General features: G+C 47.4%; 1 long non-coding RNA gene and 1 pseudogene across 2 annotated transcripts in view; both read left to right on the top strand.

Annotated features, from left to right (window-relative positions):
- The window catches only part of LOC306659826, a 784,421-nt gene that overhangs the window by 166,182 nt on the left and 607,163 nt on the right, over positions 1 to 11,076 (top strand). The gene's annotated exons all lie outside the window — the stretch shown is intronic.
- LOC306660263 (solute carrier family 2, facilitated glucose transporter member 10-like) lies at positions 5,254 to 7,496 on the top strand (annotated as a pseudogene). The gene has a single exon. The product of its transcript is annotated as a solute carrier family 2, facilitated glucose transporter member 10-like (transcript).

The raw sequence follows: 11,076 nt of genomic DNA, 5'->3' as shown, positions 1-11,076 counted from the left end.
CATTCACCTCAGCCAAGCCCACTCAGGGCACTGAACTTCGAGTCGAAACCCCACTGACTTGGTCCCTGTCCTGAAAAGACTAACGATCTATGGAAGAAGGCAGTCCTTGGGGACTCCGAGGCCTTCATTTGGTCCAGAAACTCGCAGGCCAGTCATCTCCCAAGTCCCCGAATTCAGCCTGCAGTTGACTGACCTATTGCAGCGGCTGGGTTCCGGCGCCCTCTTGTGGCGGCACCTTCCCCCTCCCCCGCTCCGGGAATTTTGATAACCTGAGACTGCTAAGTTTAGGTAAGGTCAGGATGCCTGCACAGCCTGGTCGAAGACCAGGCTTGGCGGCAAATCCCAGGACTGGGTTTAGTGACTTGTGCTGGAGGCCCAAGTCTCTTGCACCACCAGAGCCAAGCGTAGCTTCTCCCTTAAGTCTGAGCAAAACAAATACCAAAGCCTCTTGACATAAAATCTGGCAGGTAGGACCCATTCTCAGCTTGAAGGGGCTCTGTGAGGGTCTGCCTTGGGCTGAGGATGTGACCAAGGTGAACCAGGACTTCAGGACTGGCCACCACGGATCCCCCAGACTTCAGTTAGTGTGGGACCCATCAATGCTCACTCCTCCCCCATTCATAAAAATAGTTATTGAACACCTTCTATGTGCTAAACATTGGCTATTTAAAATATATAAGAAAAGGAAGCCGCTGGACACAGTAGTGGTGCATGCCTGTAATCCCAGCAACTCTGGAAGCAGAGGCAAGAGGATTGCAAGTTCAAAGCCAGCCTCAGCAAATTAGCGAGGCCCTAAGTTATTGAACTTAGAGAAAACCTATTTTGAAGTAAAAAATAATAATAATAATAATAATAAACCAAAAAAATTAAAAAGGATTTGGAATATGGCTCAGTGGTTAAGTACCCCTAGGTTCAATCCCCAAAACCTAAATAAATAAGTAAATGAAAATGAAGCAAAAATCCCCACATCCTGGAACTGGGTGTGGGTGTGTTGAGGGTGTGGGTGTGTTGAGGGTGGCAGAAGGAACAAATGACACTAAACATAAGTAAATAAGCATGTAATATGCAGACAGTCACTAAGTGCCATAGGGAATGAAGCAGAGAAAAAGGAGGTGTTAACTTTTAAATATGATAACCAATGATCTGTGTTTAAGATAAAATCTCCACAATTGTACAGTTGGTAAATGATTTAAATTTAAACCCTGTGCACTGTGGAGGACTCAACAAACCACAGATAGATGGGGCCATCAGCCTTTTTAACTTGCTCAGTCACAGGGGCAACCCCCAAATTTCAGAGAGTAGAGCTCAACATCCTTTCCCCACTTGCTCTTGCTACTATCTCTGCTCAAAAATGCTCCAACCTGATCTCTGTGCAGGAAGTCCCATCAAGGCCCAAGCAACTGATCTCTGTCAGATTTTTCCAACTCCTTCCCACAAGGAATGCTGGGAACTGTTTTTCTTCAGTGGCCATCTTTGTTATGCAAAGTTCAAGGGGGCAGGCAGGGGTCTGACTGCTGAGTTACAAGGCAAGTGCAGCTGTATGGCCAGGAACAAGGACACCTGGCACAGTCACCTGTCCACTCCCCTCTTTCTAGCTGATTCACACTTTCAGGGTTCAAAGGCTATGTTTACTAGTGGACCCTCAGCACAAGGTTGAAAATTTACACTAAATCCATATTGTACAGTGTATAAATGACAAAGTGACTTCAGTTGGTAATCTTTTTAAGAACTTTATTTTTGAAAAATAGATTTATGTATTCAGTTTTTAAAGTAATAAAAAATATCACTAGTACCTTAAAGCCATACATTTCAGATATTGTGCAAGGTCTGTTTTATTTTTTCAAATACATGATTTGAGTTATTTAAAGTGAGTCTAGGTGGTCGGGGACATTGCAAAATATGTTGACAATGATACAAAAAAAAATTCTGAAGTTTGAAAATGCTGTCTAAATGAGGAACTTTTTTTATATTATTGAACAGTGCCCCACTCCAACCCTCTTTTTTAAATTAATAATTAGAACTTAAAGCAGTAAAAGGTAAAATCCAAAAAAAGAAGTAAGGCATATTTCTCCTTTACCTATCAGGCTAGTCTGGAGAATGCTGTTCCAGGAGTGTTAATTCCTAGGAAAGGAATGGGAACATGTGGGATTCTGGGATACCCCTGCCAACCCCCAGCAGAGTGCTTCCTGAAGGCTCAGGGGAAGGCCCAAAAGGGTTCAGTGAAGAGGTGGCAACATGTGCTCTGCCCCTCTGTCCCATCCACCTCAGCTCTTGCACTTTTGACACCTTGCATTGAGGTTTAGGTGTCCTACTCAGAACAAGGAGGTCTAGGCAGGAAGATAAATCCTCAGAGCTTAGCTGCTATCATATGTGCAGTGGGTATACGAGCCATTATGGTTGGCATTGGACTTAGTAAGTATGAAACTACTTGGCAGAGAAAGTCCTTTGGAAGATATCTAACAATTCTATTTTTTAGTACTTCAGTTTGCTGTCTTTGGATTTATCACAGTTCGTTCTTACAAAGACTAAGCGGAATAAGTGCTCCTGCCTCAGTTTTGAAGTCAAGACATTCAAAGCTTAGCATGTTTTAAGGCTTTGGCCAACATGGTAGAGGCAGCCAGGGACAAAAGTATGATAGTATGGGACCAGCATCTTTGGATTCTGGACCATCAGCAAGCCACAGGAGTGTGTTTAGAGACGTGAGTAACTTCTGCAGTAGTCATCAGGTGACATCTTCGAGTCTTATACCCAAGATCCAGGACTCGTCGTCTTCTGGGCTGGTCATGTTTTCCTTAACTGAATCACAAACTGCTTTAGGAGACAGTTCCAAAAAACCCCAGTCCACCCTTGCACCCTGGTTTTATTTTCAGGCCATACTCATTTTCAGAGACCATACACTGTCAGCAATAAATGGCTCTGCCTGGAGACTTTCCTTCAATGGACACCATAATATTACAGCAGTGTTTTCCAGGCCATCTGCTAGGAGTATCAGACTACCAGGGTGTTTCTAGGAAAAGATTAGACCTAAGGGTCAGGTCTGTGACCCTGCCCTGATACCAGGTCCCAAGACATGATTTGATTCAACTCTGCATGGGCCTCAGCACCAAAATCAGAGAAGGCAGGTCTGGATTTGTTCTGCCATTCCATTCCTGGCCACACTGTCCTTTTATCTCTACCTCTGGATAGATTGGGCTCAGTTTCTGGGGCTTCACTAAAGTATCTAAAATCAGAGTACTATAGTTCTTCCTTACCTGAGGATTCACTTTCTATGGTTTTAGTTACCTGTGATCAACTGAGATCTAAAACTATTAGATGGAAAATTACAGAAATAAAAAAAAAATGTGTTCTAAATTGTGTGCCAAGCTGGATAGCATGATGACATCTCTTGTCATCCATTTCACTGGGCCTAGAATATGAATCATCCTTTTGCACAACATATTGACATTGTCTGTGCTATCTGCTCATTTGTCACTTAGTGGATCTTAGTTATCAGATGGAAAAACTATAGTTTATGGAGGGCTTGGTACTATCTGTGGTTTTAGACATCCACTGGGGGTCTTGGAATGTATTCTCTGAAGAAAAGGTGGGATTACTATATACTCCTAGGTCTACTTATCATATTGAGAAATAGTGTGAATGTGAGAGTGTAACTAGCATGGTCACAGGTATTAATCAACATTGTGCACCTTTTGCCTCCTTTATCCTCACATCTACCCTGTGAAATATGTTTAATGCTAACTCCATTCCTGGGACTCGAGACCTGAAATCCCCAATCTTGACAGAACTGGGATTTAAATACATTAGGAATAAGTTCTACTCCATGTATGTATAATATGTCAAAATACACTTTACTGTCACGTAAAAGGAAAAAAAAATTAGAGAAGTACATCTGCAGAAAACAAACAAACAAACAAACAAATAAATCCATTCTGAAACAGGGCTTTTCCTGGTGAAGGAAGAGAGTGACTTTGCCATTTAAAATTCAGGACATAACTGTGGTATATATATATACAATGGAATATTACTCAGCTATAAAGAATAATAAAATTATGGCATTTGCAGGCAGATGGATGAAATTGGAGAATATCATGCTAAGTGAGATAAGCCAATCTCAAAAATCCAAAGGACGAATGATCTCACTGATAAGCAGATGATGACACATAATGGGGGGGTGGTAGGGGGGCAAGAATGGAGGAAGGAGGGACTGTATAGAGGGAAAAGAGAGGTGGGGGGGTGGGGGGGAAGGAAAAAAATAACAGAATGAATCAAACATCATTACCCTATGTAAATGTATGATTACGCAAATGGTATGCTGTTACTCCAGGTACAAGCAGAAAAAACATGTATCCCATTTATTTACAATAAAAATAAAGTAAAATAAAAAAAAAATTAAAATTAGATCATCTTACTCCCAGCTCAAGACATCAGAGGCTTCCACCCACCGAGAAGGAAACCTGTTACTGTCCTGGTGACCCACAAAGCCCACAGGGTCTGGCCCCTGCCTCCCCACCCCCTCCTCTGCCATCTCTCACCCCTGGCCTCCATCCACTCTGAACTCCTCACTGATTAGTACAGTGATCAAAACCTTCACTCTCTAACCATGACAGCTCTGCCTCTTACTTGCTGTGAGACTGTAAGAAAGTTGCTTGACCTCTCTGCACCCTGGAGGATGATGCTAATGATACACTGAGAATAACATGCACACAACTCTTGAAACAGGGTCTGGCATTTAGTAAATGTCATGTGTAAGTACGAGCTGTAAATATTCATAGTTGTTCACACATACCTCAAGGCCTCCCCCCCACCATGTTCCCTCTGTCCTGTCAGCTCTTTGCCACATTTTCCCCATGGCCTCCACTCCCCCTTTACTTGGATCTCTGCTCAAACGTCCCCTCCTCTGAGAGGCCTTAGCTGACTACTTAAATCGATGCTCCTCAGCACCCCCAAGCGTGTGTCCCTGTGCTGTCATTCCATGGCACCTGAAGGCATATTACGTGCTTACCTATCGTCTGCCTATTTCTGCCAGCACGTCAGGTCCTTGGAGACACCACACTGCCAGCCTCAGGGACACAGCCTGGCATGTGGCTGTGGATGGAGAGAGAGATGCGTGGGTGGATGGCACAGAGGAAATGGATAGGAAGATGGGTGGAGGGACCGGTGGATTTGTGGGTGGGTGGGTCAGTCAGTCCGCAGGTGCTCGGGTGGATTAAGGGGTCGATAAACGGACAGACGGATGGACGATCAGATAAATGGATGGAGGGCAGATGGGTGAGGGGCATTGGACACAGGTGCTTGGGCAGGAAACATCCTGAGCTCCTTTACTTGTCTTCCCCTCCTGTGCTGCCCCTGTGTGCCTCTGTGTCCTTGCTGGGCAGCTTGACCTTTGGCTACGAACTGGCTGTCATATCGGGCATGCTGCTGCCCCTGCAGTGTGACTTTGGGCTCATCTGCTCGGAGCAGGAACTTCTGGTGGGCAGCCTGCTCCTGGGGGCTCTGCTGGCCTCCCTGGCAGGGGCATCCTCATTGACCGTTGCCGCAGGAAACGCACCATCCTGGGGAGCAACCTGGTGCTGCTGGCGGGAAGCCTGAGCCTGGGCCTGGCAGGCTCTCTGCCCTGGCTGGTGCTAGGCCCCATGGCCATCAGCTCTGCCATCTCCCTGTCCTCCATGGCCTGCTGCATCTACGTGTCCGAGCTAGTGGGGCCTTGGCGGAGGGGAGTGCTGGTGTCCCTCTGTGAGGTGGGCATCACCGTGGCCATCCTGCTGTCCTACACTGTCAACTATGCCCTGGCCTGTGCCCCCAGGGGATGGCGGCACATGTTCGGCTGGGCCGTGGTGCCCACTCTTCTGCAGAACCTGGGCCTCCTCTTCCTCCCCGCTGCTGTGGATGAGACGGCCAGCCACAAGGAGAGGTCCCGCTCCAGGGGGGTGCAGCCTCCAAGCTGGGCCTGGAGAGGCCACGCTACACCTTTCTGGACCTCTTCAGGGCCCAGGACAACATGCGAGGCCACAGTGTGGTGAGGCTGGGGCTGGTCCTCTTCCGGCAGCTGACAGGGCAGCCCAACGTGCTGTGCTACGCCTCCACCATCTTCCACTTGGCTGGCCTCCGTGGGGGAGCCTCTTCTGTGCTGGCCTCCATGGGGCTCAGGGCAGTGAAGGTGGCAGCGACCTTGACCACCATGGGGCTGGTGGACCGGTTGGGCTGCAGGGCCCTGCTGCTGGCTGGCTGTGCTCTCATGGTGCTGTCGGTCAGTGGCATAGGCCTCATCAGCTTTGCAGTGCCCATGGACTCTGGTCCCAGCTGCCTGGCCATGCCCAATGCCACCTGGCAGGCTGGCCTCCTGGAGGCTCTGTTCTGCTAAAGGACTCATCTCCAACTCCAATGCCAAGAACCAGGGGGGACCAATGGGAGCCTGTCTTGTCAAGGTCTAAGGAAACCAAGTCCCATCCAGGAGGCAAAGATGTCAGCGTCCCACCCCCGTCAGCCCTGAGCACCTCCCCCGCAGTGACCCTCAGTCCGGCGCCAGAGCCTGCCCTGCTGTGCTGGGCTGCCCTGATCTGCTTGATGGCCTTCTCCTTCCGGTTTGGCCCAGTGACCTGGCTGGTCCTCAGCGAGATCTACCCTGTGGAGGTCTGAGGGAGAGCCTTCGCCTTCTGCAACAGCTTCAACTGGGCCACCAACCTCTTCATCAGCCTCTCCTTCCGTGATCTCATCGGTGCCATCTGCCTGTCCTGGACCTTCCTGCTCTATGGACTGACAGCTGTCCTCGGCCTGGGCTTCATCTACTTAGTTGTTCTGGAAACCAAAGGCCAGTCGTTGGCTGAGATAGACCAGCAGTTCCAGAACAGTCGGTTCGCCCTGTGCTTTGGCCACGGGCAGAACTCGGCTGGTGTCCAGTACAGCCACATAGGTGTCCCTGTGGCCTCCTGAAGAGTCCCTCTGCCTGGAACATGCTGGAGCATTGACTTCAGCTGGGCCCCAGAGCTCAAGTTGCAGAGGGTCCTTGGAGAGTCACCCCGGCCCCAGAGGAGGTCATTTTTGCTGGGGTGAGAGAGACGAAAGTCTGAGAACCCCAGACTCCTCATTCTGAGTGTAGGACCCCGAGGGCCCAGAGTACCTGCCTCGGCTTCCTCATCGACACTTTGCAATGAGAACATTTTGTGGAGTCTTGGTTGCGCTCTGGGCCTTTTCAGATAATCTCTGAGGTGCCAGTCCTGGCAGGAAGTGTTTCCTGGAATCGCCCCTACATCCAGCTGAGGATTCCATCATCTCGGTTCTCTTTCCACCTACCTGGGACTTAGGCAAGGGGAATGCCACCTGTGGGCGCCCATGTCTCAGTGTTGTTGACCCCTCTGACCCTCTCGCCCTGAATGTTTATCCTTCACCACAACCCTGACTATTTTACAGGAGGCCTGTCCCGCTCGGTGGTTTCAGTGATGTGCCCATGACCGTGGTCTCCGTGTCCCTACACATGCAATGGGAGGCCTGGACCAAATTCCTCTGATGACAGTGGGCTGGATTCTAAAAGCTGGTCGCACATCAGATTCTCAGCCCGGGCTCTGCCCTCACGGAGCTGGCCATCACTCTGGGGGGATGCATGTTTTAGTCAGCAGAAAGGTAGATGGGATTCCACAGTTGTGCACACAGAAATCCAAGAGTCAGCCCGGGGCCATTTCCAGGGTGGCACAGGAGGCTCTCCAGGAAGGACGGGGTTTGGGGCCTGTGGACCTGGATGTCAGTGGGTGTGGCCTGCACTCGGGCAGCTATTGACCTTGAGTAAGTAACAACTCAGCTCTCTTCAGCCTCAATTTCCTCATCTGTAAAATGGGGGCAGTTGTGCCCTAGGGGTCTCCCCTGTCTCCCTCAGGAGGGTCTTTGGTGGGCCCCATTCAGCTAACCAGAGCCTGTGGAACTTCTGCTACCCAGGGCCCCTCCGTGGGTGTGTTGTCAAGGACTGGGTTTCAGGGGCAGGTCACATGAGATGAGCAGGTAGCCAAGGCCAGAGGTCACTTAGGGAGGGACTGACTAGACAGTTCCCAGATGCTGGGGAGCACAAGGACTGAAGCAGACCTGAGGAGCTGGTGTCGTTCATCCATACTGTTCATGGGCGCCCACGTGGCCCCCAGGACCCTGGCCCAGAGTTCTCCTCTCTTCTCTGTTTCTAGACATTATTTCCCTTATACCCAGTGCTGTGCCAGAGCTGGCTGGTTAAGTTTTAACAATATTTTGTTAAATTGTCAAGAGTTTTGCAAACTGGTCTTTTGTAAAAATAAAATAGAGGACGAATGATATCGCTAATAAGTGGATGATGACACATAACGGGGGGGAGGGAAGGGTTAGTGTTAGGGTTAGAGTTAGGGTTAGGGAGGGGGGCAAGAATGGAGGAAGGAAGGACTGTATAGAGGAAAAAGAGGGGTGGGAGGGGTGGGGGGAAGGGAAAAAATAACAATGAATCAAACAACATTGCTCTATGTAAATTTATGATTACACAAATGGTATGCCTTTACGCCATGTACAAACAGAGAAACAACATGTATCCCATTTGTTTACAATAAAAAAAAATAGAAAACAAAACAAAACAAAAAATAAAGTTTAGGACATTAAATTTGAATTTCAGATAACAAGTTGGTGTTTATTTGTTGTTTTAATTTTTGCTTTATGATAAGTATGTTCCAAATATCTCATGGGGCATTCTTACAAGTAGTTCTGAAATGCAAGAATACATGGGCATCCTGTATTTTTCTTTAGCAAGTCTGGCAATCATAGTCCAGAGTCTATAAGCCCACTCTGTGGGCTTTCTGACTTGGCTTTTGGAACTTGTAGGCAGAGACTGGAAAGGCAGGTTCTGGAATCACCCACTTTCTCATTGAGGGGATATAGGGAATCCTGTTGTTGTTTTTATATAGACATACTGGAAAGTGGTGTATTAAAGCAATAGGGGAATGATCTTTCTTTGCTCTCTTTCTTTAGGAGCAGCTTAACATAGAATCTCCTCCAATCCTACCCTTCCAGAAATAGTCCTGGCCTTGCCCAAAGGTAGGCCCATCAGGTGTCTAAGCATCACCATCCCTGATCTTCCTCTGGTCCCAGCAGTGGTATATGAAGCCCAACTACTGACAGTCTTTCCTTCTGTTTTGGGTAGTATAAGCTGTATATGGGGGATCAGGAAAGTGATACCCCAGAAGGAGAACCACACGAGCAGTCTTCTGAAATGGAATTCTGCACATAAAGAAACAGACCAAGAGCTGTTGTGGGTTGTGGAGGGGATCTGGGACCACTGCCTGCATAGCTGCCTCTGCTCCATCAATCCAGTCAGAGAAGCCATAATTCAGTCCCACTGGTCCTTCTTTTTCAATGAAGGAGCTTATACTTCTTTCTTCACCCTACAACCCTGTGGTCAGTCTCTAGAGTCTTATTGCATAGGTGTACTAGACCACATTACACTCAGAGGCTTCCCAGAGAAAGACTTTAAAGCTAGGTGCAAAGCTAGGCCCCAATGATAACCTGTCCAGAGAATGTAAGTGGAAGATGCATTCGGGTGGGAAGGACTTTCTAGTAGTTTAACCATCTACCTACCTGCTCATCCATTATCATTTCATATATTCACCCATCTATCTATATGCCTAATTATCCATCTATTTATCCCTTTCCCTCTGTCCATCTATTTACCACCCCCACCCATTGTGTTAGCTAGTTTTCAAGTCACTATGACAAAATATCTGAGAAAATCAGCTTCAAAGGAGGAAAGGTTTATGTTGGTTCATGGTGTCAGAGGGTTTCAGTCCATGGTTGTTTGTCTGTGTTTCCTTGGGTCTGTGGCAAGGCAGTTGTTATGGTTTGTATCTGGAGTGTTCTTCCAAGGCTCATGTGTTGAAGGCTTGGTCCTCAGTGCAGCAATGTTCAGAGGTGGAGATTTAGGCTATGATTGGATCATGAGGGCTCTAATCTTATCAAAGAATTAACCTATTGATAAATTCATAACTGAAAGGATTATTGGGTTGTAACAGAAAATGGAGGATGTAGGCCACAGTGAAAGGAGAGGGGCCTTGGGGGTGTACATTTAGGGACTATATCTTGTCCCTGGACCTCTCTTTCTCTCTTTTCTTTCTGACTATGAAGTTAACACCTTATCTCCATGATGACCTTCTACCATAATGCTATGCCTCTCCACAAGTCCAAAAATCAACAAAGTCAAGTGACTATAGATTAAAACCTCTGAAACTGTGAACTAAGTAAATCTTCCCTCTTTTGTTTTTTTCTCAGGCATTTTGTTACAGCAATGGAAAACCAACTAATACTACATGGCAGAAGAACAAGGCAGAGAAAACTGCCCACCTCTTGGCAGCCAGGAAGCAAAGAGAGACAAGGGTTCCAATATTCCCTTTAAGGGCATATCCCCAGTGACCTCATTTCCTTCCACTAAGTGCCCCCTCCTATACACCATCTCCCAACAGTGCCATCAACTGAGGAATATCCTTCAACACATGAGTATTTGGGGCACTTTAAAATACAAACAATAACACTCATGCATCCATCCATTCATCTATCCGTATATCCACCACCATCTACCTACCCACCCATTCATTCTTCCATCCATCGTCATTCATCCATCAAACATTCACCCATTCACCTATTCATCCATCTGCCTACCATCATCCAACTATCCATTCATCCACCCACCCACCCACCATCATTTACTCATCTACTTACCATCTCTTTGGCTCTCCCCCTTCAACCTCTCCACATGTACTTCCCAGGTACTCAAAATCTGAGAAGCCTTTTCCATAAGGAAGAGAAAGACATGCTTTCCAGACTGCAGGGGAAAAGAACCAAGTATCAAGGGCCCTCAACCCTGGAGATCATACAGAAAGCCTTGTACTCAAAGCAAATGAAAACTTTTACCTTTCTCTTTGTGAAACAATGGTCTTCTCTGGAAGGTAAGGAGGTCTTCCTGGGGAATGCCCACCCAGGTAGGAGGTGAAGAGAGCAACATCTGAACACACTTCATCCCCCATGCCCATCTATGAGTTTCCTCTATAAATTAATAAAAAAGAAAAAAAGAAGGAAATAAAGGAA

Source organism: Sciurus vulgaris, assembly GCF_902686455.1.
Source record: "Sciurus vulgaris genome assembly, chromosome: 4".
Classification (NCBI taxonomy): Eukaryota; Metazoa; Chordata; class Mammalia; order Rodentia; family Sciuridae; genus Sciurus; species Sciurus vulgaris.
The sequence above is the reverse complement of the archived record's forward strand: the minus strand, read 5'-3'. Positions and strand labels throughout refer to the sequence as shown.